This window comes from Leopardus geoffroyi, chromosome C3, assembly GCF_018350155.1.
Source record: "Leopardus geoffroyi isolate Oge1 chromosome C3, O.geoffroyi_Oge1_pat1.0, whole genome shotgun sequence".
Lineage (NCBI taxonomy): Eukaryota > Metazoa > Chordata > Mammalia > Carnivora > Felidae > Leopardus > Leopardus geoffroyi.
This window is the reverse complement of record NC_059338.1, coordinates 139,393,708-139,416,420: the sequence shown is the minus strand read 5'-3', so window position 1 is coordinate 139,416,420 and position 22,713 is coordinate 139,393,708. Positions and strand designations below refer to the sequence as shown.

General features: G+C 38.6%; 1 long non-coding RNA gene across 2 annotated transcripts; it reads right to left on the bottom strand.

The window, feature by feature from the left end:
• Positions 1 to 5,751: 5,751 nt before the first annotated feature.
• LOC123586171 lies at positions 5,752 to 22,347 on the bottom strand. 2 transcript variants are annotated; one of them, XR_006706648.1, is made up of 6 exons: positions 22,236 to 22,347; positions 22,013 to 22,119; positions 18,296 to 18,544; positions 12,314 to 12,371; positions 8,288 to 8,293; positions 5,752 to 7,477 (listed from the first exon to the last, which is right to left on the bottom strand). It is a non-coding gene; the product is annotated as an uncharacterized LOC123586171 (long non-coding RNA). The 2 variants fall into 2 exon arrangements; XR_006706649.1 differs by lacking the exon at positions 8,288 to 8,293.
• Between the last annotated feature and the right edge of the window lie 366 nt (positions 22,348 to 22,713).

Here is a 22,713-nt window from a genome sequence, read left to right as displayed (position 1 = left end):
TCAAGGACACCGACAGCTTTGGAATCGATAAGGGAGGGAAGTTGGGCAATAACGGGCCCACTTGTCTTCTTCTTGGCTTGTAGTGGTGCCACAGTATTATTAGTAGTATCGTCTTAGTTTGTCTAATCCTAAATGTTCAATTTTGTTTCATTTTCTCTGCTGGAAACGCAGACTTCATATCAGCAAATATGGAAAAGAATGGAGGTATCATCTGAATCTAGCTGCATGTCAGCCTGAGTCATCCTGGTCAGAGGACGCTCATTTTTACAGTTTTAGGAAACTAGCACACATTTTATTTTCCTTTTTTTTTTTTTTTTTTTTTTTTTTTGCAAGCTTCTAGGTCCTAGAACACCATTAAAAATTTTTCCTGCTAATAGCTAATACCACGCCTGGCATGTAATCAATGCTCAAGAAATATATGTCTAATTGAACTGAGATGGTCCTTTTTTGCTGACAGTTTTGTTTGTCTCACTGTTCCCACTTGGTAGGCTTCCAAGAGTTTCAGATGAAAGCTCTGCTTAGCAGTAAAAATCCAGGTGGCTATTGTTCACAATAGCAACACTGGGTCCCTGCCCCTTTGCTCTTCAATATTAATTGTACTTTTTGACCTCATTCAGTTGGTTCTATTAACCCTGCCTGGTTTACCCACCCATTTGTTTCTAGTTTGAGACCATATGGCATATATTTCTTCTTCCCTACTTACATCCCCATGTATATATTCTCTTTAAACCTCAGAATATCCCTGGACCATCACCTATTTTCTCTTCTTTCCTTTTCAGAATACACCCTCTCCCCTGACCCTTCGCCACACACACACACACACACACACACACACACACCAGCTTTTCCAGGTCTAAAGTCCTCCTGGGACTCTCTAAACATTGCCTCTTATGCCTTTGCTTCTGGGGACATCGACTAATGCTTCTTGCTGTGGAACATTTAATTTATCCTTTTTCATGAGTGCCGCCTGTTGTGCCTTCAGATATATTTGGTTTTCTCTTATTTTACACACACACACACACACACACACACACACACACACAAATTCGATGTCACTAAAACTTCTCCTGGTCTTGACACCACTTTAAGTTCTTGTATTTTTCACTCTTCTTCATGTCTTATTGTCTTTGTTCTCCTGTTTCTTTGTGACTCCTCCTACTTCCTCTCTTCCCTTATTTTATTTCTTTATTTCTTTGTTCACAGATACTGAAATCATAAGATTCAATTCTTATTTATTTACTTTTCTCTCTCCACATCTTCTCATAGCTTTTATTCATTCCTATGATGTTAAATTTTGTATCACATGTACTGTTCAGTTTCTTCTTTTCATCCATATCAGTTTGCCTACTGGTCTATTTGAAACACAAAACAGTAACTCTATGCATGATCATGAGAGTGAAAATTAATGACCTCTTTCTTACTATAATTTTCTGAACCAAAATCCTCCTGCCTGCGGGGCTTCATCATGGCGTCTAACAATGTGTGAACCATCAAGCTGGCTCTCTTACCCCTAAACCTATGCTCACCAGTGCATCAACGTTCTCTTGGTTTCTTTGCTTTGGTTGCTTGGACTCACCCTTTATCTCTTCCTCTCCTCACATAATGTGTACATCTTATATCTCTTTCATAATGTTCATTTCTTTTTCATCTTCCAATGAATACTTTTTTGTAAAACTCCTGTTTGTAGAAGGATAAGAGCGTCTAATTGGTTTTTTTTAGCCAAAATCTTTGCTCATTTTAGTCTTCTGGCACGTGATTTTCAAGTTATTCTTCCCGAGAACACAATCTATTATCTTCCATTCAAAACCATTGTTAATGATTTTCTATTACAACACAAATACTCATACTGATTAACCAATCACTTAATATTCTCTACTCTCTCTGCTTTTTCTTCACCTTCATAGAGTACCCACTTCAAGAGATCCTATTTTCCAGCTTTGTCAACTATATTTCTGCATCTCCCATCCATGATCCATAGGCACCCTTCACTGTAGTCCAGGTTCAAGTCCTTGGTAGTCCCAATCCTCATTAACCACCCCAGCCTTACCTGAGTCACAGAGCACTTACTCACTGACACGCTGGTTTTCCGGAGGCACCTGATATATTTAATGGTTTAGTATATGTATCTTGCCCGTGGAATGAAATGTAAGTCGCTTGTTGGTGGGGAACACATGTGAGCCCAGATATGCTCTAGGTAGATTATCCAAGGAGTTCTCCCTATTAGCCAGACAGTGAGAATCAAACAAATATTTGTTGATCCTGGTGATTTTTCATTTTTAAACTCCAAGGAGCGTAACAACTAAACATAAATGGTGAGTATTGCTGATTAGCCTCTTGAAATAACTGTTTTCCTGAGTGAATAATAATGAGTGTTCTGCTGGTGCACTGATAAAGTAAAAGAAAGAGTGAGAGAGCTAGAGAGAGGGAGACAGGGAAAGAGAGAAAAACAAGAGAAAGTGAGAGAGAGAGAGAGAGAGAGGGAACGATATTCTTTCTTTACATGGCTTAAATAGGAGAAGCTAAAGTATTTGAATTTTTTTTGTGTTCCTCAAATATAAGCAATACAGTATTTTACTCAAATAACACACAGGCCCAGAGAAAAATAAACATTAAAATACTTTGATCTTCTCTTCTGTAGAGATCACATTTTATATACTGTAGGAGAAACTCCCTTATCTCTTTATTTTTGTAGCCCAGTCCTGCCTGGAACTGTGGTGCTTCTATAGGCATTATAGGCATTGACAATTATATACCGTAGCGCTTCTGTAGGCAATTGACAGTTACAAGCCACACATTTACCCAAGTTAAGTGCACATAAAAGAAAATCAGCAAAGAAGCGTATTAGAATGAATAAGGTGGGTGAGTACTGTTTGCCTGTGGCAGCTGCTTAGCAGAGTCTCTCCTGCTCTTCTTTCTCTTCCTACACTTTTCTCCCCAGAACGTCTTCCTTCCCTTGGATCAGAATTCATTTTCTTTTATCTAGCCCCACTCTGTTACTCTTCCTGGCTATTTCCTAATCTGGGAGCAAGCCATCTATTTCCTTTTCTGATTTTTCATAATTAAACTGGAAAACGATCCACTGCCCCAGGGCCCCTGAATAAAACCCCACAAAAGCAACGTTATCTTTCTGCTTCACCCTTGACACTTCAAGGAGGGGAGCCTGGCCCGGCCCTCTGTCAAGAGCGTGGCGGGCGCTGTACTGGGGAGCTGACACTTGGGGCTGGGAACAATGCCTGAGGCCCACTGTGTGGGGCTGCGAGCCTCCCTTCACCACTGGCCAGCCTTCTCCAAATGAACCCGTTCTCTGCTGAAGGAAATCACAACCCGCTAATGTCTTTTCACTTTTCTGTTAAGCATCAAAAACTCAAGAATTTATACAATCTCTAGTTGACTAGACATTTTCCTCTGTGGCAAAGTGGTGCAAATAAATATGAATCCTAAAACATTTCAGTTTGATGGATAGTGACGGTACAGCTCCTGGATTTTTGTCACTAGGAGCTGCTTTTATTGGCTCTCTCCTCTGGGATTTTAACATCCAACCGTGAATGATAAGTCATCTTTCTCCCCATCACCCAAAAAGAAAATTTGAGCACTTTATGCTCACTGGGGGTGGGCAGAATATAATTAATTCATGGTTTTACCATGCAGCGACCTAACTCAACTCTATCTCTGGGAAATAAATGACATCCCAGGTGGTAATGTGCTTGCTGCTTGAACGACTTACTTTCTCTGTGTTCTTTGCCTAATCACCCTGGTGACCTCGGTATCTGACCCCCATCTCACCGCCCCCCCCAGGATTCACAAACTTAGCAGTGATCTTTAGGTGTCCTCAAAAAGCCCACACCAGATTATGGTCACTTTCAGAAGTTTTATTGTTGCTCTTAAATCTTATTAATCAAGTATATGAAATCTTGGCCTTTGTATCATGTTTTTCTCATGGATTCCTTCGACTCATCTAGAAAGAGTCACATTATATTTATATATTTTGTTAGATTTTTTCAAGGTATGTATATATTGGCTTAGTTTAAAATGCATGAAAAAGATCTGTAGATTTTGGGAGTGCACTAGTGAATTAGATGGAGTAACTAATTGATTATCATGGGAATGAAAGCATGAACAAAATGAAAAATAAGATATTTATTATTAAAGGTTAGTTTAATTTCTATGGCAAGTGAAAATATTACTCAGATACCGTTCAATTATTCTGGATAATCAATATCCAGATGTAGGAGGAGACGTATTTTAATGTGAATTAGATATAATCAATTTCAGACTATATACATACATGTGGGAATATATGCATGTACTGATGAATGGAGTTTTTAAACTATCTGATTTAATTTACTCTTAATCTACTTTAATTTTCTGTTTAGTGGTAAATCTATTATTCTCTGATGCTAATGGCAATGCAAGAATTGGGAACAAAAGGCTTTGGTTGGTTCTCTGTTTTATGAAAAGAGTTCGAACTTCAACATGCAAATGACCATATCTTTTGTTGCTTATACAATCTGATTTACGCCTAATTGGTGAGGAGCTCCTATGGACATTGGTGGTTTGGGCTTGTAATATGAAGAAAATGGTTAGCCAACACGTGCTGTTGTTTTTTAATGTGGGCATACATTTAAAATTCTTATGGCTTTCCCTCTCCTCCCCCCACCTCAAAAAGCAAAATGCATTTAGCTCTTAGCTGAAGAAAGCTGCAGCTGAAGCAAGCATCTCCTAGATCACACAAGCATTAACATCCACGGTCATTGTCTCCGCTGCTTCCCACTGCAGCTTTATATAATAAAACAAGCCGCGTCAAATAGGCAAGGCTGTAATATTAGGTAAAATCTAATTTCAGTTTGGTTATCATATAGTGTTCATTTCCCTAAGGGAGGGGAAAAAATTAAATTTGTAAGCTTAGGATTCCAGCTGAAGTAGTAGAAGGTATGAAAGGCTTCCCTCTGCCTTTTATTATTCACTTTATGAATTAGCCTTAGTTTACTTGTTTCGATCGGTGTCGACATATTTCTGAATACTATTAGCATAGCAATCAGGGCTGTTCTCAGGTTATTGAATGGTGTGTTGACTTCCGAAATAAATAGATATGCAGTGTGAAGGGCGAGCTGTCACTTTAGGAGAGCTTTCCTGATCTAAATTAAAAGGCACTTCTAATTGAAAACTATAATAGCAGGAGGGTTAGAGAGACAATGAAACTGCTCAGTCCCTTTCAATTTTCACAGGATTCTGTTAGTGACTATAGAAGAAAAAGTAAAATGAAAATATTAAATTACAAATTGCAATTTAAGTAGCAATATTAAATTATACCTAAATAGCCATATTGCTGGGAAGCAATTTTAGATGCTTGATTTAAAGACTCTGAGTGCATTTGAGTTTTTGCCATTATATTCTGATTTATCCATGTTATTCCTTAACATATAATTCTATGTTTACACCAACAACTGTGTTCTTTACCTACGAAATAAGAAATCCGTCTTGAAAGACTTGATTTTGCACTTTGTGCTACCAGTTCAGTGTTGCATTAGTGTTTTTGTATCTTTACCACACCTGAAGGTATCCGTCATGGAGAGGGAAACTCAGGACAATTTTATAAAATCTGAGATCATTATTCAAGAGTTGTCTAAGTTAAATATTTTCAGAAATTAATAACAGCAAAACAATTATGAATTTAAGTTATAGATAAAATTGTTAGCTATTCAGTTATGTGAATAGCTACCAGCTGTCTGAGTCTATATATTTTGGTCCTTTAAGGGTTAACAATTGAGGCCTGTCTATAGCTCATTTCTATAGTAACAGCAAGACTGAGACTTTTTATGGGCACCTAATAATTAGAAAGTGCTAGAAGGTATAACAATATAATGAATCAAAACTGATAGACTTGTGGGTTACCATAGAAACATGTATAATTATGATAATCGGTCCCTGGCGTACCCTCAGAATCGTATACATTCAGTTAAATGCAATAAACATTAGGCACTATTTAGTGAGCTGTGATGCAGATTAACAGTGTGAGATACAGGGAAGCTATGAATAAAATTGCTGTACAGTTTATCTCAAACTAATTTCCCAGATTGCTTTAATAGATGTAGTGTGTGGATGTGAAAAATTGGAAGTGTATTTTTGTTAGTGGTAAAGCTAACAAAGATAATATTTCATAAAGTGGCTGGCTGATTGTTAATTTCAGTGCCGATCAAAATGGGCCATGGCACATTATTCAGTGTGGGATCCCAGAGCCCTCAGAGCAAATGGCAGATTGGGCCTCCCTTTGCTGATTTATTTCAAAAGTAAATTATAAATCTTTTTATGGTTGTCCATTTTTCTTTAACCTTTTCTTTCCCTTCTCCTACCTCCCCATTTTAGGGGTACTTTTTACAACCCTGGAGCGAGGAAATCACGTAAGTGAATGTTCTCTCTAGGTCCGATCCAGGAAAAGGCAATAATTCCTTCTGGCTCCTCTGCATACCCAGCTTTTATTTTTCCTTCAGCTTCCAGATTCCAAACCTGCTGGGCCTTAGCACCAGCAAAGGCCCATGAAACCGCCTCAATTCCGTTGTAAGGTGGGGCAGATAATTATGTGTGCATTGCGCATGTGCTTGTGCAGGGGCGACAGGGGCGGGGGAGGCAGTGTTAGAGGATGTCTGTATTTTAGCGGATTTTTCCTGTTTCCTTACTGAGAAGGTAACACACCAACTTGGAAGACCTCAGACTATTCTTGGAGGAATAAAAGAGATGGGATAAGGTGATGTGGGATCAGAACAATATCAGAATATTCTGACCCATGAAGCAAATGAAAATGAACAGAGAAGCTTCCAAGCTCTGTGTGTGTGTGTGTGTGTGTGTGTGTGTGCACGCGTGTGTGTGTTTGCATGCGCACACACAGGTCTAGATTATCAATATTGCCTTCCTCTGCCAATGCTCAGGATCACCTCTCAAGCATATTTCACAAGAGAAGCCTGAGAGTTTCCCCTGAAGTGGGTGGGATGAGAAGCCAGACATGCATGCATGAGATCTGAGAGCCCTTTTCTCAAGAGACGAGCTTCAGGATGAAATTACACAAATGTGCTGCATTATCTCTTGTACTAACTTTAAAAAATAAAATAAATGAAAGGCGTTTCGGGGGAGAAATGTTTTTCCTCGCCAGCTTCAGAGCTTCTCTTAGACATGACAGTTTAGCTGGGTAGGTCTTTTCTTCTGACTTAGTGCTGCCACAGTCGTCCTCACAGGGGGGCCTTTTAGAGTCCTGGCGTGCACATCAAGCTTTTCTTCTCTCCTTTGTGATTGTGTTACTTTCTGATACTATAATGGTGCTCTACAAAAGATTCCAGTTCCTGCCTGGCAGGAATTGAAGTGTGGAGGGTGTGGGGGAGGGAGGTTGGCCACATTCTCTCTATAAGCTTAACTTTTCACCCCCTTATTTCCAGTATCCTCTTCCAAAGACCCCTGGAAAGCATTTTCATTTCTCTCTCTCTCTCACCTATGGCAAAAATATATATACATATTAGTAGGATGGTGAATAAAAACATGCTATATAACCTTTCTTCTCTTAAGTTCATTTCACACCATTTATCTTTTATTTTAATCAAATTTCAACATTCCTCCTCCTTCACAATTCAATCTAGTGACATTTGGCAATTACCATTTATCCCAACATTTATGGTATCATTCCACAATGTCTAAACATTTTTTATAGCTTGTTTTATATACACATATGTGAATATATTAATGAATTATTCAACAAATAGACAGCCAGGATCTACTTACCAAGCACATACACATATGCATACATAACACACCTAAACATTTATGACATTATATTTGTGGGGTTGTGCATGTATGAATGACAACTCAATCTGTTAAAAAAAATTCAATGAAGTAAATTTGAAGACCTAATTGGCTTTATTTAATGATTCATGAATCGGGCAGCATCCCATCGTAGGAGATAGAAAGGAGCTCCAAGAAGCTGTACAAAACGGAAGACTTTTGAAAGTAGTGGGGTGAGGGAGAAAGTTTAAGAAGTTTCAAGTGGAGTGTGGGTTGTTTCAGGCAAAGTCACCTTCTTTTGGAGGAAGTCAGGGTTCTATTAGGCAGATCACCTCACTAGTGCTGACCAAGTAATTCCAGATTGATGGGTTAAAGGTTACATTCCTGAAAAGTGACATTCCTGGGAGAGGTTGAAACTGCAGTTACATTAGGTATTAAGTCTTTGACATAGGGCTTAGCACAAGTGACTCCATTTGGATCTGTTTTTTTTTTTTTTTTAACAATCTTTCCCTTTTGATCAGACTCTCAGCTTAACTGAGAGATGTGATGAAAATTTAAGGAATTTGCCCCACTCCCAGCTGTAGTTCTTGTAGCTTTTACGGATCCTCTGTGTGATAATCATAGGTTAGGTCATGACATTTTTTGCTGAATATCTGTCATATTCACGGGTCATGACTTCAGGTTTACATTTTTTTTTTTTTTGGAGTTAATCATTCTCTTAATTCCTTTTTGACTTAAGGGAATCATTTGCTTAGTGGACAGTTATGGTGAACATCCATTTAAAGCTTATGAAAAACTATAGTGCACCTGGGAGATTACTATGATTATAGGTGAGAAAATTCCCAATGTCGGGAGTGCACTTTGAAGTTATGGTCTCCAAGACCTAACGAATCAAAATCATGTAAGTCCAAGAAAAACCATCTTGAAGAACTCACTTTTTTAAGCCAAGTGGCTTGCTCAGTCATCTTATGTAATTCAGTTTCAACTTTCCCAGAAGTGTTATTTTTAAAAGGCCTCTTACCTCCTGCCTTTTTTTTTCTTCCTTAGTAATTGCCTACCTAAAGCTTACTTTTTAAGGAGATGACCTAGATGAGAAGATAAGAGTTCCTTGGGAAGACCAGGTAGAACATTTACATCTTAAAGGCATAGGGAAAGAATACAAATTCCTCCAACAGGGACTTTTGTTCCCTAAGGCCAGAAGTTTTGCAATACCACAAGCCTTTTGAGATGAATAAGTGAAGTTAATTGTGAAAAAGGATAGACTGGTTTTAACTTGTTTCTAGAGCTGCATTTGTGTTCTTACAAAGATCTGTAGGATTAGGATAAGTGCTTCTAATTCCTCAAAGAATTGGGTTGTAACCTGGATGATACCAAAGGGCTGACACACCCATATAATTATGTTGGAATACTTTTTCTTTCCCTCTGAGTACATTTAGCTTAGGGGAGAAGGTTTAATAAAATTTCATATTAGGCTCTGAATATCAGCTTCCAATTTGGCCAAATATCTGATTAACCCTTTCAAATATCTTCTTAGGTTTCAGCTGAGAACACAGTAAATATTTCCTTCAGTATTAAACAACCCCATGGACCCAAGACGGATTTGCAAAGAGGGTGGAAAATCTACTGTCTTCATAATATCTAGAGGTCCTCCCAAAGATCAATAACCAATGGCCTGGATTTGGAAAAGAATGGACAATGTGAAATTTTATTTTTCTCTCTCGACCAAGCAGGTACTGTAGACAGAGATCTGGGGAAGCTGACTCTGGTGAGAATTCACCCTCAGCTAGCTTCTGATGGTTTTTCCTAGGATCTCATCTGTAGGTTCCGAGTGAGGTTGAAGTTAAAAATTGCAGCTGTGGTATCTACCAGAATTTGGCCAGTTTTTATTTTATCATTAGTATCTACTAGAATTTGGTCGATTTTGTTTTATTACTAAGTTTGATTTTAGTTTTTCCTTTGCTGTTTTAAGGAAGTAACTGGTAGCAGTTTCCTGGAGAAGCCTTTAGAGTCCCATCAACCCTGGGCAGGGCCTATACGGGGGCTCTCATTTGGGTGCAGATATGAGGGCATTCATGTTAATGTTGAAAATTTTGTATAAGCCCTTTGAGGACAGTCTTTTCCAGTGTCCCAGTTTATTATAACTGAGATATCAACCAACAGTCAGTGTTTTATGGTGGACCCCTAGGAGGGGGGGGGCAGCTGTTATCTTAAGTGCCTAGTCTTTGGAGCTATCCAGTTTGACTGACTTTTGTTTACAAGTTTGTGTATTTAAATTTTCATTAGCCTATTGTAACAAGTTTTTAAATTTAGCTACTTTGGAATTTTGAAAACTTTTGGAAGTTTCTGTATACCAATAAAAGTATGTGTCCCATCTGGTTTGTTTCACTTGGGAACACTTGCTTTCAAATGCAATTCTTTAATAAGTGATCTTGTCTAATTGGAACATTTTCCATAATGGCCATTGTAATTTTAAGTTTTTAGTAAGACTTTGCCATTTTTGTAGGTATCTACAGTTTCTGGTACTACAGCTCATAAAATAAGCTGGGGGCTGCCTGAGTGGCTCAGTTGGTTAAGCATCTGATTTCAGTTCAGGTCATGATCTCATGGTTTGTGAGTTCGAGCCTTGCATCGGGCTCTGTGCCAACAGCTCAGAGCCTGGACCCTGCTTCAGATTCTGTGTCTCCCTCTCTCTCTGCCCCTCCCCTGCTCACACTCAGTCTCTTAAAAATGAATAAACATTTAAAAAAAATTTTAAAAAGCAGGTGAGCCAGAAAGTGTGGCATATTCAACTTTTTGGGATTTAAGGATATTTATTTATTTGTTTGTATGCTAAGACTTTGGGTTTCTCAGAGCCAAACTAATACCCAAAAGGTATTTGCAACTGGGTTGGGAATTGAGTGATGTTTTACAGTGTTTCTCACTGCAAGGAAATTTTCTTGAGCTTGGTCAGTGTGACCTAGTGTCAATCTAATCCATTCTATGACCAGCTTATTCTTATAGGGGAGATTTTAGGTTAGGTGTCAGGCATTCTAACAGCTTTTAAATACTCAATTCATGCCCACCACCTTTTGTGGCTTTTGGCTTCTGAGATTCCCATTGGCAATAGCCTTTACCTCATGTGTACATTCACAGAAACCAATAGTGAGTAAAGACATGGGACTGTGGATATCAGCAGCAACCAAAGAGACATTACTGGAGACTGGCTAATAGAAGGCCTTACATGCATTACCAGCAATTCCTAACACAGAACTGGGGGTTGGGAAAAAGATTGAACCAGGAGACCCCAAAGAATGGGTAGTATGGACTGATTACAAACAAATGAGGATGTGCAAACTAAAGACTGAACCACTAGCTATCTCCAGGGTGAAATCTGGGGACAGGAGGAAGGGGCGGGGTTTCCAATCAAATGGGAATTGTGGCCTAAACTACCAGCTAGAGGCTTGGGTTCTGAGGGTCAGCTCAAGCTGACCTGCCTGGGACAGGAAAGTCAATCAGATTGGGAGCCTTGACAAAGAGCTCAGGACTGAGAGGGATTTCCTCAAGGCCCTCGGAAACAGTGAGAAAGGTTTTGCAGATACCATGCCTGTGTTTTTCGTGATCCCCAAAGCTATTAGAAGTCTCATTTGGTTCTGCTACTGCCACCAAGTTCTGTTAAAAAACAAAAGTCAACTGAGTAAATGTGCGAATCTAATTGTCTTTTTTTTTTTACTGATTTATGAATCAGGCAGCATCCCATTGCTGAGTAGAAAGGAGCTCTGACGGGCTGTACAAAATGGAAGACTTTTGTAGGCAAAAGTGGACAGCAAACGGTTTAAGAAGTTTCTAACAGAAAGTGGATTGTTTCGGGCAAGGCCACTTTCCTTTGAAGGAAGGCAAAGGTCTATATGGCAGATCACCTCACTAGTGCTGACCAGGCAATTCCAGGTAGATTGGTTAAAGGTGGCATTCCTCCGAGAGGTTGAAACTGCAATTAGGTAGGTGTTAAGTCTTTGTTTGCTCACATGGAGCTTGGCACAAGTGACTCTATTTTGAGACTGTTGCTTCTTTTTTTAAACAAATTCCAGATTATTGTTTTTTGGTTTTTTTGTGGGTTTTTTTTTTGTTTGTTTGTTTTCGTTTTTACAAGCCTCCTGAAGTACTTGCTATGGTAAATCATGAATATACATTACTATGAAATATATGATCATGGCATTTTATCTCCAGAAAAACCCCATTAATTTCTCTGTACCAAAATAAGAAATTGTATTTTTCTGCTATCTGAAGACATACTCATGCATATATACGGGTTGAATAAGAAACTCACATTAGCGCACTTAACAAATATTGATTAAATGTTGATTATAGTCAGGGCACTATTAATCTTATGGGGAGCTGCAAAAGTATACATTATGATGCCATCTATTCATGTACATATTAATTTACAAATAGTTTGGTGTACTGTTGCCAACTCTTTCAACAGTTGGAAACAGCTTCAAATAAAGCAAGTTTATAAGTCATTTATTTTTTATTTCACCAAATATGTATGAAATGTCCACTATATAAGGAATACATTTTGGTGGTGGAGATTCACACATGAACAAAACTCCCGTCCTTTTGTAGCTGGTATTCTCATAGCAGAAAATAGAAAAAAAAATAGGCAAATATTTACCAAGTGATGATAAATGCTATAAAGTAAAATAAAACAGGGAAAACTATGGGAAACAGACGAACCAAAGGAAGACTTTGAACTTGCCTTGTAAAACTGAAAATGCCCAGATGCTAAAGTATATTTTAAATAGATACCCTAGTGTTAGTATTTAAAAAAAGGAAGAGGTAAAAACTAACATTTGTTGAATATCTAGCAGGTGCTTGGTACTATCCTAGGTTGTTCTCCCCCCCCAACCCCCCCGCCGTGGGCCATTTTCTGCTTATATCTGCCCTGAAAGTAGGCAAGTATTACTATCTATAATTTACAAGGAAGGAGGAAGAGGAAATTCAGTTGCTAGCCCAAGGTCACACAGCTGACATGCTGGGATTTAAACCCAGAGCATCCCATCCCAAAGCCCATGCTCTATTAGAAGCACCGTGCCTCTGTATATTAAGAACAAAGAATAATTAGCATTTTCAGCACTGCGCAGATATTTATCTAGCTTTCTTTATTCTTTTTATAGCTCAAGAATTCTATTTCTCTGAGAGAAGAAGGGAATAATAACTTCACTGAGTACATTCTAACCCAACCACACACTGTTTCACGAAGGGTTGCTTTCTCCCACCACACCACACACACCTCTTATCCTAAGCTTTCTTATTCAAGCCCTCGGGAATTTGTAAGGTAGAAACTCTTCCACATGGTTGAATCTCTGCAGCTTGTTTTTAGTTGGGTACTGTTGTGGTGAATATACTTTTCATTTTTTGTTACACTGTGTATTACGCTTTTAAAACAAAATTGTTTCCATCCTGTAAAACCTATGAAGACTTCTAGAGTCTTGTCTATTTGAGTATCCTGGCTCCACTGATTCAATTGAACTTACCAATGATTTTGACCAAAGAAAAGGAGTTTGATCTTTCTGAATGTATTTACTATTTGTTTAGTTGAATAGTTGTCTGGTTTAGTTGAATGGTCAGTATTAGCAATATTGTTTAGCAAGATTTTTATGGAGAAGAGCCTGAAGTTTGTTCATAAGGATTCTGGAAAGGAGAGAGGATAGTCTGCTGCAACACTATAGATAGATCAGCATTTTTCTTCCAAGCATGAAGATATATGTGCATTTAAAATGAATAAAGCAATTATACTATATTCATACAGCACATATTCATCTTTGGACACAGTAATCCTCATCCCTGAGGACTTTATCTGATCAACACCTGTGACCTATGATAATACGTGAGATTTAACTGATATTTGTGGTTTACATGATTAAAAAACATTGAATGGTTTAATTAAAAAATGCAGTAAAATGTAAAAATTGTGGAGCATTTACCTACATAAACACATATACATCCTCTTTCTTTTGAAGTTTCATCTAATCATCACTAATGGCCAGTATGATGATACACTTAAAATTAACTAATGTTTTGATAAACTTGACTAAATATGCTGTTTAGTTTGATACCCTGGCCATCTAGATGCTTTATAAAAGCATAGACTTTTTTAAAAAAATGGGTAGCCTCAGATGTATATAAGGAATAAATAAATCTTATTCAAGAAAACATTCTTAACATGTTTCCTGCTTTGAGTTTTCATTCTTTTCTAAATGAATTAGAAGGGGGGGAAGTAAGGATTTCTGCCTTGTTATTTCCTCTGTTGTAGTATGAAAGTCACATTGTCTTATATCTTTTTATATTTCCATTTACAGAACTTACGAACAAAAAGCTTTTTCATACAGTTGCTGTAAATAGCAATTAATTCCAATGATTACTATGAATTTGCATATGGACATTTCTGAAATGATGTTTGATTATAAAATGCCAAGTATCCCTCATATTATTCTGTTTGGTAAATTAGTAATAACAGCAGTGTTGTGTAGGAAAGAGGATATACAGACCATCCTGTTTTGGCCAAGGTTGGCTACTCTGGGTCAAAACTGCTGCTATTTTTGTCACGCTGTTTTCAGTAAGTTCTACTTTCGATAATTCAGTCAATGGCAGCTGGGCTGGTTTAGAATTGTTGATACTGTTAGATGCAAACACTGTAATGGATCTCTTGGTTCTCTAGTTGAAGATGAGTTACTTGTTACTATCTCACACTACTCTTAAACCCATATGAACACGGCTCTCAATTTCCAAAAACCTATTATTGAAAAAATGTTAGAAAATGACCATTCATGGGGCATTGGGTGGCTCAGTTGGTTGAGCGTCCGACTTCAGCTCAGGTCATGATCTCACGGTTTGTGAGTCCGAGCCCCGTGTCGGGCTCTGTGCTGACGGCTCAGAGCCTGGAGCCTGCTTCCGATTCTGTGTATCACTCTCTCTGCCCTCTCCACCTCATGCTCTGTCTCTTTCTCTCAAAAATAAATAAACATTAAAAAAGCTAAAAAAAAAAAGAAAATGACCATTCATATAATTCAAATATCCTATAATACGTTGACTAAACACTGGTATAGCCATTCAGTGGAATGTTAAGAGACATATTACAGAAACATTGTTTGATGACTTGGCAAGATGTACATGTCCTGTTGTTCAAAGAGTAGATTAAAATAGGATGTAGAGAATTAGCACATATGCATATAAAGAAAAAAATAATAACTTGGACAAACAAACACAAATATATGGAAAGTAGAATTAAGATTTTTTTTGAAATTTCCCCCAAATTTTCTAAATTTCCTATTATAAGCATCCATTAGTTTTTAAATGTTTATTTAGGGGCGCCTGGCTCAGTCGGTTAAGCATCCAACTTCGGCTCAGGTCATGATCTCATGGTCCATGGGTTCAAGCCCCGCACCAGGCTCTGTGCTGATAGCTCAGAGCCTGGAGCCTGTTTCGGATTCTGTGTCTCCTCTCTCTCTGACCCTTCCCCGTTCATGCTCTGTCTCTCCCTGTCTCAAAAATAAATAAACGTTAAAAAAATAATAATAAATGTTTATTTATTTTTGAGAGAGAGAGAGAGAGAGAGCAGGGGAGGGGCAGAGAGGGAGACAGAGGATCTGAAGCAGACTTTGTGTTGACAGTAGACAGCCCAATGTGGAGCCTGAACTCACAAACCATGAGACTGTGACCTGATCTGATGTCAGACACTTAACCAACTGAACCACCCAGGTGACCCTTACTATTTTTATATTAAAATACAGTTTTCAAAGCAACCAAAAATGTTTTTCTATATTGTAACATTAACATATGCACACACATACATGTGCGATAAAAAAGTAAAATATTAACAAAGGTTATCTCTGGATTGTGAGATTATGCTTGGTTTCTTTATTCTTTCCTGTCAGCTCTAGGTTTTCTCCAATACGTGACTTTTGTAATGAGAATAAACAAATTATTAAAAAAAAACAAAGGAAAAATGGCATATTGTCTAATGGTCTAAGCAATTTGTCCCACTCTAGGTCCCAGAATATGATGACCCAACTAATGAACCCTCCCCCCCCCCCGCCGTGTAGAAGACCCTATGATACTCATAGGATATCATGTTCTCCAACACTGTTGGGACTTTCCTTCTCCCTACCACGGAGGGCTTTCTCTTCACTGGTGCCTCTGCTTCTCTTTCCCTTTTGCCGGTGGCATCAGTCATGTTGGCAGGAGATTGCTTCTAATCGTAGCCGCTGATGTTAGGCACAGTTACTAATTTGAAACACTTTCTAAACTACAAACTCCAGTTACTCCTTTGTGTCATTGAAAGGCTATATGAAAACCACTTCCCCCCTACACACAATAAAGTGTAAAAACTTAAAATTAGCTGACGGAGACGATTGAAAAGTAAAGAAAGGAAAACGGGCCCAGTTGTAGGCCACGCAAGCCAGAGCATAACGATTCATTAACTAACTCTTGTATTCTGAATGTGGTCAGACCATTAGTCACCATTTGGTTTCTGAGTTGGGACACACTAACTCTTTGTGTGAGTTCTTGATATGGTATAAAAAAATAAAGATTAAGTAATGAGTTAGTTTTTTTGAACCAGCAATTGTTTTGACACTCGGACCGCCTCTCATAGATCAAAAAGGAAAAAAGAAAGAAAGAAAGAATAAAGAAAACACTTGAGAGAAAAGAACTACCAAATTTAACTTATTGTTTGGTAATAATCACAAAAACAATTAAGTTAGCATACGTATAGACTCAGTGTAAACACAACTTAAAAATAATCTTTCTCTAAGAACTATATGTGTCTCTATCTTATAAAAAAGCTAATCTTCTCCCTGTTTTCCCCTTTAATGACAAAACTAATATTTTCGCATGCCCTCTTTTTAACTGTAACTTTTGACACAAGTCATTGTATGGAGAAGGAGAATGAGTCCAAAGAGGAAGTGAATGGCGAGCCACCAAAACGTCACTGCTGCTTTTGGCTTTGCAAGTTATTTCTGTGACTGTAGCTCCCACTTGTGCTCAGAGCAGAGGCCACGCCTCCTTCATATAATGAGATAGCAAACTGTACTCTGTTTAATGTCTTGGAGGTCTGGTAATTATTACCAATTATCATCTTGCTCAGCCATCAACAACTGGTAGCTATAAGCTATGCTCCTGCCTCCCACCAACCCTGTGGCTGTAGAGGGGGAAGGAGTATGCTATTTGGTGGATATTTCATATTTGGATCCCAAAAAAGACATTAACACACTGGGAGGGGAATCCAATAGAGACAAAATGGAGGTTAGACTTCCACTTTACAAAGTTTTTGTCTGTTCGTTTGTTTCACGTATTGATTCAGGAATTTATTTTGCATACTGACTAAAACTTTTTGAAAAGGTTTCTCCTCCCAATTCTCAAATTAGTATTTTTTTACATTTAAAAAAAAATTTAAGCTTATTTATTTATTGTGAGAACAGACAGCGCATGAGTGGGGTAGGGGCAGAGAGACAGAGGGAGAGGAAGAATCCCAAGCAAGCTCTCCACTGTCAGAGCAGAGCCCAATGTGGGGTTCCAACTCACGAACCCTGAGATCATGCCCTGAGCCAAGATCGAGAGTCAGACACTTAACTGACTGAGCCACCCAGGTGCCCCAGTATTTTTTTTACTTTTAACTATTTGTCCCATTTTGATTTTTTTTCCTTTCCCTTTCTTTATTTTCCTTTTAGTTTTCAATGCCTTTTATCCTGGAAGGGTCTAACAGTCCTTCCCATTCAAGTCAAGTAAGATAATACTAGTGCCATTACTATTAGTAATACTGCGACAATAACAACTATAACAAAGTGTGATTATTATGATGTGTCAGGCACTCCTTTAAGAATTTTAAATCACATAGTCATTCAACTCTGACATCCAATGTCTAAGATAGGTCCTATCCCCAACTTTGTACTATGGGCACCGAGGTCGGAGAAGTTAAGGCACAAAGCTAGCAGGTGAAAGCTGCAATAGCAACTTGGCAGTCAGACTCTTGAATCAATACTTTTCATGATTCCATACCGTGTCTCAAGGTTAAAGTCTCAAACATAGTGCCTTGTGTAGAATTGCTGCTTAACAGCAGTGGATTGGATCTAATTATCCACATTATTACAAAGAGTATCACTACCTGTAGTGATAAATTCTGAAGGTCCTTCTATGCATAGTTCTGAATCGTCATTTACATATTTGAGTTTGGATGGATTTTTCTAGCCTCTTTTTTTGCTGGCAATAGTAAATAAGACTTGCCATTTATGGAAGCATAGGTTAGCTTCTCCTCTTTCCTACGTATCGAGCAAGAAGCAGGATAGGGAAGAGATGACCTTGCACATGTAAACTTATCCAACATCTTGCTTTTCTAGTTCAGTTCATAAACATCCATTTTAACTGTTTTCAATTTTAGTCACTTGAGCAAGGAAATCATATAAGCAGTGAAATCCTGGTTGTTCCTCTTGAATTCCTCCAGCACCAAAGGCCTAAGAATCCCCGTGGGTGGAGCTGGTGGCTCCTTCTGAAGCAGAACCTGGTCTAGGAGGGCCTGAACTGCAGCACCGTCATTGTTGTCTGCTGCCACGTGGGGTCATTTTTGCAGACTGCAGTGTCTGAGAGACGCTATTCTACTCAGCCAAGTTGCCTGCCATGCACAGATCTCTGCCAGTGTTGCAAGACTGCCACGTTCCAGCTCTCTCTAATTCACACACAGGCTTGGCCATCGTTCCCCAAGCTCCAATGACCGTGCCAGAGTCACTGGGTCAGTAGAAGCTTCCAGAATCTGGCATTAACAGTAGCAAATGAACAAACATACACAAATTCTGTCTAATGAACACTTAATCCCTTGTTGCGAGAGCAGAACATTAACCTACATTCTTCCTTGTCTCCCGGTAATTGAATTTTAGGACCATTATTGCTCTTCCTTGCCATTGGACCTTAAATGGAGCATCCACATTCACCCTAGTGATCTCCTTCTATCTGAAGATTCTGAGCATCTTTTGTAAATTGCTCATAGTTTCCATTCTCTGTGTATCAAAGGGGATATGGACATTGTGGTATGGAATTCTAAAAAAAACAAACACATTCTTGAACATTCTTTTTCCATTGTCCTCTCAATACCAGGCGTAGCTATTCACCCCTTATAATTACATCATTGAGAAAAAAACTTTTAAGAAAACTCTCTCTAATAGGCCTGTTCCTAGTGATCAGAGATTTCCATGCATAAAACCTAAGAAGACTTAGCATTTCAACTAATAATTCATTTGATTTCTATTTGAATATGACAACCCTCCACCCCCAAGTCTCTTTGATAAAGTAGGAAATAATTACAAGAGCAACAAATAATACAGCCACCCCAAAAGACAAGTGAGCTAACATGTATCTCATACCTAATGATGTGCAGGACATTGTTTTGGGCGACTGACATAGCTAGCAAGATTCCCTACTCAGCTCTGAGGTGTGTGTATGCATGCACATAAGAACACATGTATATATGCTTTTGCTACAGCAAGAGAAGTGCCCCAGAAAGGAGTGGTTACTACTGTAAGAAAGGCAGGTGTAAATGCCCCGGACATAAGTGTAGCCACCCTTCAACTAGTGTGCTCTGATTAAGAGGGGGAAGTCAGACCTTTTGCATTTCAAGGAAGCCAGCAAATCCAGAGTTTGGTAAAAGGATGTTGCCAGGACTCTGGATCCATGAGATGACAGGTGCCTGACCCAGCTATGGCTTTACCCTCTGAAGGTTTACCTGCCCAAAGAGGGCTGTGCAAAACAAGAAGAAACTTGGGTGCCAGCCTCACTTTTAGTGGTATTAATCACTCTTTTGACTAATAACAAGTTAGTGGCAGCCTTTGTGAATGTAGGCCTTTCTGATCTTAACACCCAGGTTCGGTAATGTAATAAAGGGACAGCAAGTAGGTTCTAAATCAAGGTTTAATTCTGATCGATTGACAGAAAACTGCATTTAACACTGTGTTAAGGATTCTGGTGTCACTCTCAGGGGCCACTTCCAGGATGACCCCGGATGTCTGCCATAGACCAGGGAGGAGAGTAGAAGTACTTGCCCTGGACATCTCCTCAGCAGTGCTGTTGGAGACTTTCCAACCCAAACCAACAGATCAGTAGCAGCAAAATGTTCCCATGCTGGCTGTCTTCCAAACAAATTAACCAGATTACCTCATGTCAGCAAGGTATAAAAAATGCAATCCAAATGTCATTTAGAGCAAAACTTGCTTTTGACAATTTCTATTAAAAATGCACTCACTTCTAGGCAATTAAAAAATAATAAGCCCTATCTGATACACGGACATACATTGCACTTGAAGCTTTCCTGCTTTTTCTTTTCTTGCATTTTTTTGTTGAGAGGAAAATTTGCTAAATGCAGAAAGACCCTGACAGATATTTGTGTGTTTTGGGGAATACCTTGTAATAGGCTGTAAGGGATACAGTCAGATGAATTCCTTTTAGGAAAACGAAGGCAATGGGAACACAGTGAGGTGATCCATTTCAATTTGGGAAATATCCTGAGACAATTCTTATAAAATATGGCAATTATTGTGGGGTTAGGAAGCTGGAAATGCAGCTTCTCTTGCAAGAAGTGCAAACAATTGTCTGGAACCTCACAGCAGAGATGTGCACAAGAAGCTGGGTTGAAGGAGACAACACAATGCAAGTTCTGGAAACAGACAATTGGCAGGAAAGCACAGGAAAAAAAAACACCTTTAAACATAATAAAACGTAATTCTTTTTCTGCCTTAGGAATTATAGAGCTCAAAATTAAAATTATTGGTGTTTTTCTGCCTTACTTTAAGTAGTGTTAAATAACAGGAAATTCACTGTTGCAGTACATCCTCAAGCTATTTAGACAGTTTGTACATAAACCTTTTACTCTTTAAATCTCAGTGCTAGATTTGTATAGATATTCAGCAGAGGTTCTTAGGAGGTTACCGTCAAAACATTACACATTTGAGTTTACAATATTATTCTAAATAGAATTCAAAACACAAGCAAAGAGATGGTACTGAGGGATGAAAGAAAGGAAAACCAGGAAATAAGGGGTAAGGGAGAATTACAGTCTTCTACCTACCAATCTCCATCAGCCCAAAGAAAAAGTGGGAAGAGAAGAAGGAAGGAAAGAAGGAAAGAAAGAAGGCGGGGAGGTAGGGAAGGAAGGATGGAAGGGAGGGAGGGAAGGAAGGAAGGATGGAAGGGAAGGAGGGAAGGAAGGAAGGAAGGAAGGAAGGAAGGAAGGAAGGAAGGAATGATGGACGGACAAGCCAGGAGGGAGCAAGTGGAGGGAAGAGAAAGAGAAAACAACACAGTTCAAGTTGCTTTCTGTGATTGCTTCTAAAATCATGTTAAAGCAGGGGCGCCTGGGTGGCTCAGTCTGTTGAGCGTCCGGCTTCGGCTCAGGTCATGATCTCGCGGTCCGTGAGCTCGAGCCCCGTGTCGGGCTCTGTGCTGATGGCTCAGAGCCTGGAGCCTGTTTCGGATTCTTTGTCTCCCTCTCTCTGACCCTCCCCTGTTCATGCTCTGTCTGTCTCAAAAATAAACGTTAAAAAAAAATTATAAAAAAAATAAATAAAATAAAATCATGTTAAAGCAGAATGTAGAGGCCAGTGGAACTTGAGCTTGTATCAGGGAAGGTTAAGTGCTATAAGGAACAATCCCAAATTCTCAATGGCTTAATACCATAAAGATAAGTTACTTGCCCACATGATAGCCTATGTGGGTCAGGGAGCCCTGCTATGAATAGGAGACATAGGGACTTGTGTTCTTTTCATTGTGTTTTTCTCATCTCTACAAGCTGTAGGAGGGATGGTACAGTGAGGATCTCACAAGGGGAGTCCTGGAAGTGGCAAATGTCCTCTTGTCCAAAACAGAGTCATATGGCCCCCACCTAATTAAAAACTGTCTTGGAAACATAGTTTAACTCGATGTCATGAAAATGGAAACAGATTTGGTGAACAGCTAGCCAGTCTGTTACAGTATGATCACTCCAGTGTAAGGACAAATAGAAGCAAATAATGGGGAAGGAGAGCTTTATTGTCTATAGAAGTGGAAGTGTCGCTTATTAAAATTTTTTGACTGGCATCCTCATAATAAAAATGTCCACATCCATTAAAGGATGGCTATGGCCAAGAAACTGTTTAGATTTCTTCCTAGGCTCTTTACCATTCAGCGGTATATTGCATTTCTTGATGAATGTCAGCGAGCCCTTTTTGGTCATTGTTCCTTAGAAACTCCTTACCTTTCAGGGGTGATGAGCCCTTGACCTTGTCTGAGGGCTGGAGTTGCAGGAGAAGTCCAGGTGCATTGGTCCATGTCACCACTCAAGGAAATGGGGGAGAGACTTTCCTTGGAGATGACATAAAATAAAGAGTTTCTTTTTGGCTGAGTTATTTTGGGTTAGTGTGTATTCTATATATTAAGACAACTTTTTTTTTAATGCCTACAGTTTGGCAATAACTTACCTTTTGATATCTTACTGACTCTTCACTGGTCTCATACAAGTAGATATATTTTTTCTTGGAAACATTTTGTGTTTTTCTTCTTTAAATAATCTTCCCTAATTCCCAATCATCTAATAATGGTAAAAAAAAAATTTGAAGGTTTCATACTTCAAATCAAAAGTTACACTTTTATATTCTTATAATTATGTGGAAGAGAAAAGAGAATGCAATTACTAGAGTAAATTTAGCTTTTGTATGGAAGAAATCTATGGTAGAACTATAATTATTATAATAGCATAGTAAATATACAGATCGTAACTTGCAGCTACTTTTCAGTATAATTATTATAGTGTTGCTATTACTAGCACCAATTTACTATCGTTTTACTAGGCAAAATATTAGCTACTCTATTTTTCATGTAATAACTACGGTTTGTTATGGTTTTATGACAAAACTAGAATGCTATTATAATGAATTTTATTACGTTGTACTTCTAAGT